This window comes from Mus pahari, chromosome 19 (genome assembly GCF_900095145.1).
Source record: "Mus pahari chromosome 19, PAHARI_EIJ_v1.1, whole genome shotgun sequence".
Lineage (NCBI taxonomy): Eukaryota > Metazoa > Chordata > Mammalia > Rodentia > Muridae > Mus > Mus pahari.
In genome coordinates, this window is record NC_034608.1 from 299,644 (window position 1) to 305,745 (window position 6,102).

General features: G+C 44.4%; 1 long non-coding RNA gene across 1 annotated transcript in view; it reads right to left on the minus strand.

Annotated features, from left to right (window-relative positions):
- LOC110336224 overlaps positions 1–6,102 on the minus strand; it is an 11,034-nt gene that overhangs the window by 1,313 nt on the left and 3,619 nt on the right. The window lies entirely within an intron of this gene.

Genomic DNA, 6,102 nt, shown 5'->3' on the forward strand with positions numbered 1-6,102 from the left:
TTTACATTTCAAATGTTTTCCCCTTTCCAGGTCTCCCCTTCAACCTCTTAGGAACAATAATTCTCAAGTAACACCCACCTTTTTTTTTTTTTTTTAAGATTTATTTATTATATGTACATACATTGTAACTGTCTTCAGACACTCCATAAGAGGGCATCAGATCTCATTACAAATGGTTGTGAGCCACCATGTGGTTGCTGGGAATTGAACTCAGGACCTCTGGAAAGGTAGTCAGTGCTCTTAATCACTGAGCCATCTCTCCAGCCCCTTACTTTGCTCTTGAGATAAGGACTCATGTAGCCCAGGCAGGTCTTGAACCCATGTGTAGTCAAGAATGACTTGAATTCTTCACCTTCCTGCCTCTGTCTCTAGACTGCTGAGATTTCAGGCAATCACCCCCCACACATTCTGTGTTGGGGATTGAACCCAAGGCTTCATCCATGCTAGGCAAACACTCTAACCAAATGAGCTAATTTTCCAGCCCTGGGTTTTAAAAACATATTAATGCTATGTGGTGTGTGTGTGTGTGTGTGTGTGTGTGTGTGTGTGTGTGTGTCTGTAGGTGGAAAGGCTGCTTGTGCCAAAGTGCATATGTCAAAGGACAACTTTATGGTATCCATTCTCTCCCTCCAGGTTTCCATGGTGTCTGGGGATCCGACTCAGGTTTCTAGCATTGTATCATCAGGAGACAATTGCTTTCATTGGCTGAACCATCTCACTGGCTCCTGTTTGTTTAAAGGTTTAAAGTTAGACTTGGTCATTTTATTTCATGTCTGAATGTTTTGCCTGCGGGTATGTATATCTGTGTACCATGTATGTGCTTTGTTTCCATGGAGGTCAAAAGAGAGTATTGAATCCTCTAGAACTGCAATTACAAATGGCTATGAATCACCATGTTGGTGCTGAGAATCAAACCTATGTGCACTACAAAGGCAATAGGTGCTCTTAACCACTGAGAAATCTCTCTATCTCCTGTTTGTTTTTGAGACATAGTCTTATATAACCTGGGCTGACATTGAATTTACTACTCAACTGATGCTATCTTTAAATTCTTTATCCTTATGCCTCACCTTCCAAAGTTCTGGGATTAAAGGTGTGTACCACCATAGCAACAAGAGGTTGAATCTTTCTGTTTTCCTTTCTTTCATTTGTTCTTTCGTTCGTTTGTTCATTTGTTTTGAGACAGGGTTTCTCTGTATAGCCCTGGCTGTCCTGGAACTCATTCTGTAGACCAGGCTGGCATCAAACTCAGAGATCTACCTGTCTCTGCCTTCCGAGTGCTGGGATTAAAGGCGTGGGCAACCACACTTGGCTATGGTTGAATCTTTTAAGAGTGGATGAAAGGGAGGCTAGAGAGATGATTCAGTGGTTAAGAGCACTTTCTGCTTTTCCTGAGAATCTGAGTTTGGTTCAAGATTGCCTTCAGCTCGAGGAGATCCAATGCCATTGTCTGCCCTCTGAAGCAAACTGCACTCAGAGGCGGCTGCACTTACCCCACCCCCATAGACATCTACATATAGTTTTAAAAACATAATAATTTTTGAAAGACTGATGGAAGGCCCAAAGCCATGGCTCAGTGTGTCAAGGCCTTTACCACCAAAACTACTGACCTGAATCTGCTCCTTGGAATCCACATAGTGGGGAACATGGACTCCTGAAAGTTGTCCTCTGATCTCCACAGTGGCAACAGGACATGCACACACAACACACGTGCCACCAATCAATCAATCAATCAATCAATCAGTGCTTGAAAATGAAACAACAAAATGAGTGCACGGAGGCTTGTAGCTGAGCAGGGTAGGTGGGCAGCTGCAGTGTAGGGATGGAGCAGGGGGATGTCCAGCATGGAGGAGGGGGGACAGTTTTGTCACACAGACTCAGTGAAGGAGCCTACATTTTCTCCTGAGGATAACAGGGAGCCATGGAGAAGTTTAAGAGGGAAAGGGACGGGGCCAGCTATGATACTGCTGAGAGTCTTTGGGGATCATGTAAGGAGAAGATGGGCTGGGCTGGGCTGGGCAGGCGGGAAAGCCTAAGGAAGGCTGGGAAGAGGGAAGGGAATAAAAAGGAAAGGACGTCTACACAGGAGACCAAATAGGACCTCCATGTGTCCTGACTGTTGAAACGGGAGACGTCAAGGCAGCATTAAGGCAACAGTGGATGAACAGCGCGTGCGACCTTCACAATGTGATGCTTTACAGGCTATGGTAGTCATCTGTCAAAACGACTATAGCAGAAGCCTATCTACAGCTTAAAACAACACATACCAATCAATCGTCTTGTAGCTTTCATGGATCAGGGTCAAGCAGGATGCATCTGGACCTGCCCAGAGTCTCTCAGACCTGAAACCATGAGTTAGCTTGTTCTTATCTGGAGCTTGGGCTGGGAGAGATTGACAAACTCTTGAAAGCTGTAGTCAGAAGTAGTTCCATGTTCTCTCACTGCCAATCAAAATGCTCTGTATCACGTCTCTCTTTATAGTATGATGTATAGTGTGTGTGTGTGTGTGTGTGTGTGTGTGTGTAGGTTCCAAGGCAACTCTAAGGAGTTGTTTCTTTCCCTCTACTGTGAGTCCCAGGACTCAAACTCATCAGGCTTTTGCAGCAAGTGTTTTTACAAGTTGAGCCGTTTTGACAGCCCATCGACCTTATTGTTGAGACAGGATCTCTTTTGTTATGTATTCCAGGTTAACTGGCCTATGCACTTCTGAGCAATTCTTCTGTTTCGCCACAGGAGTGCTGAGATTACAGACGTGAGCCGTCACATCTGACTTTTTATATGGGTTCTGAGGGTTGAACTGAGGTCATCGGTATTTCACGGCAAACGTGTCTGCCTGGTAAACCCTGGCCCTCTTCGTTTGCTTTTTCAAAAATATTAGAGCGACTGGGAATGCGGTTCAGTAGATTAAGTATTTGTGTAGTGTGCGTGTGCATAAGATCATGAGTTCAATCCAGGGCATCGTAGGTGTGGTAGTACACACCAATAATATGTGCACTAGTAATTCAAGAGTTAGAGGCAGGAGGATCATACGTTCAAAACTAGCCTTCCCTACACGGAGAGTTCAAGGAAAGCTTAGGCTATGTGAGACCCGTCCTTAAAAAAAAAAAAGCCAGGTGGTGGTGGTGTAGGCCTTTAATCCCAGCACTCTGGAGGAAGAGGCAGGTGAATCTAGCCTAGTCCTCAGAGCAAGTTCCAGGGTAGCCAGAACGACACAGAGAATCCCTCTCTGTTTATCTGTACTTGCATCTGTATCTTTATCTGTATCTATATATGACAAAATAAATCAATAGGACAAAATGGCAGCATACAGACTGGGAAAGGATCTTTTCCAACCTTACATCTGACAGAGGGTAAATATACAAAATTTATAAAGAACTCAAGAGTCAGACACCAACCCCCCCCCAAAACCCAATTAAAAATGGGGTACAGAGCTAAACAGAGAATTCTCGACAGAGGAAGCTCGAATGGCAAAGAAACATTTAAAGAAATGTTCAAAGTCCTTAGTCATCAGGGAAATGCAAATCAAAACAACCCTGAGATTCCATCTCACACCCGTCAGAATGGCTAAGATCAAAAAAAAAATCAAGTAATAGCACCTACTGGTGAGGATGTGGAGAAAGGGGAACACTCCTCCATTGCTGGTGGGATTGCAAGCTTGTACAACCACTTTGTAAATCGGTTTGGCGGTTTCTCAGAAAAACTGGGAATAATTATCCCTCAAGATCCAGCTATACCACTCCTGGGCATATACCCAAAAGATGCTCCACCATCCCACAAAGACACTTGCTCCACTATGTTCACAGCAGCCTTATTTATAATAGCCAGAAGCTGGAAAGAACCCAGATGTCCCTCAGCTGAAGAATGGGAAAGAAAATGTGGTGCATCTCCACAATGGACCACTATTATTCAGCTATGAATTTTGCAGTCAAATGGATGGAACTTGAGAATATCATTCTGAGTAAGGTAACCAAGATCCCAAAGGACATACATGGTCTGTACTCACTTATAAGTGGATATTAGCCATAAGATACAGGATACCCATGTTACACTACATAGACCCAAAGAAATTAACAAGAAGGAAGACACAAGCAAGGATGCTTGAATCTCAGTGGAAGGAAGAATACAATGGTCATAAGAGGCAGATGGAGGGAGAGAACTGGATGGGGATGGGGATGGGGATGGAGGGTTTAGGATCAGGCATGAAGAGGATAGGAGAGATGGACAGATGGCCTTGTGAATGAATGGAAATCTGCAACTGATAGGGGTGGGAAGGTGAGGGACATCTCCAGGATGTGACAGAGGCCTGGGATAAGGAAGGCACCCAAGATACAATGGAGGTGACATTAGCTGTGACTCACACAGCATTGGGGCTATGGAACCTGAAGAGACTACCTCCTGTAGCCAGACAGGAACCCCCACCAAAATTTATCTTGTTTACAAGAAATGCAGGGATGGGGGATAGAGCAGAGGCTAAGAGAATGGCCAGCCAATAACCAGAACAACTTGAGAGCCATCTCTCGGTCAAGCACCAACCCCCAACACTGTTAATGATATCTGTTATACTTGCAGACAGGAGCATTTTGTCCTCTGAGAGGCTCCACCCAGCAGCTGACTCAGACTGATTCAGACACCCACAGCCAGACAGTGGATGGAGCTTGAGGAATCTTATGGAAGAATAGGAGGAAGGATTCTGGGCCCTGAAGGGGATAGGAACTCTACAGGAAGACCAGCAGCATCACCTAACCTGGACTGTTGGAGCATTTGGAGACTGAAAGAGCAGCCAAAGAGCACACACAGGCTGGACCTAGGCCTCCCCTCACATATGTAGCAGTTGTGCAGCTTGGTTTTCATGTGTGTCCTGAACAACTGGAGTGGGAGCTGTCCCCAAAGCTGTCGCCTGTCTGTGGATGTGTTCTTCTAGCTGGGCTGCCTCGTCTGGCCTCAGCGGGAGAGGATGCACTTAGCAGAGACTTGATGTGCCAGAGTGGTGGGATACTCAGAGGAGAAGGGAAGAGGGGATGAAAGGAAGGATTGTCGATGGGGGGTGACCAGGCAGTGAGCAGGATATAAAGTGAAATATATATATATACACACATATATATATATATATATATATATATATATATATATCAAAGTAAACAAAACTAGCTTCTGTAAATCTGTAAATGCATAAAGAAATGAAAATAGATAAATAATAAATATGAAAAGTGTTGTCTTTAGTCACTAGAATAACAAATGTTTTAATTACATATCATTTAACATAAAGAAATTAACCAGCAGTGTAAAAATATTTATATGTGAAGGGAGAAAAAGGCGAGTTCCTCATGAATAAAATCATTATCTATGAGAGAAACAAAAACCTATAGATAATGCATCATGTAGACATATCCAAAGATATTTATTCCTTAGAAATGCCAGGATAAAGAAAAGTCAGGGGGCTGGAGAGATGGCTCAGCTGGTTAAGAGCACTAACTGTTCTTCCAGAGGTCCTGAGTTCAATTCCCAGCAACCACATGGTGACTCACAACCATCTGTAATGGGATCTGATGCCCTCTTCTGGTGTGTCTGAAGAAAGCTATAATGTACTCACATACATAAAAATAAATAAATATATCTTAAAAAAAAAAAAGAAAAAGAAAATTCAGAAAATAATTTCCTTTTGAGACAGGGTCTCACTATGCAGTCCTGGCTGGCCTGGATTCCTCTCACCCAGATCCTTCTTGCCTCTGCCTTCTGGGAGGGGAGGTGAGTGCTACGGCCCCAGGCCCCAGGAGAAGATGCAATTTAAAACAGTGACAGAGACAGTCCTGTGCTTAAGAGCGCTTGCTGCACAGTCCTAACCATCACAGCTCTGTCCCAGCTCTCACTCAACAAGGTGGGTGTCCTGCAAACCTCTGTAACCTCAGTTCCAGGGTGAGTGTGGAGGGTCTCTAAAAGCTTTGCTTCCAGAGAAAAGGTAAGCCACAGTCCAGGCACAGGGAGAGACCCTGCCTCGAGGGAACAGACAGACAGTGAGAGATAACACCAACACCCTTTTTTCTTGTTCACACTTGCACTGGCGTGTGCATAGGTGCGTGCGCGCGCGCGCACACACACACACAT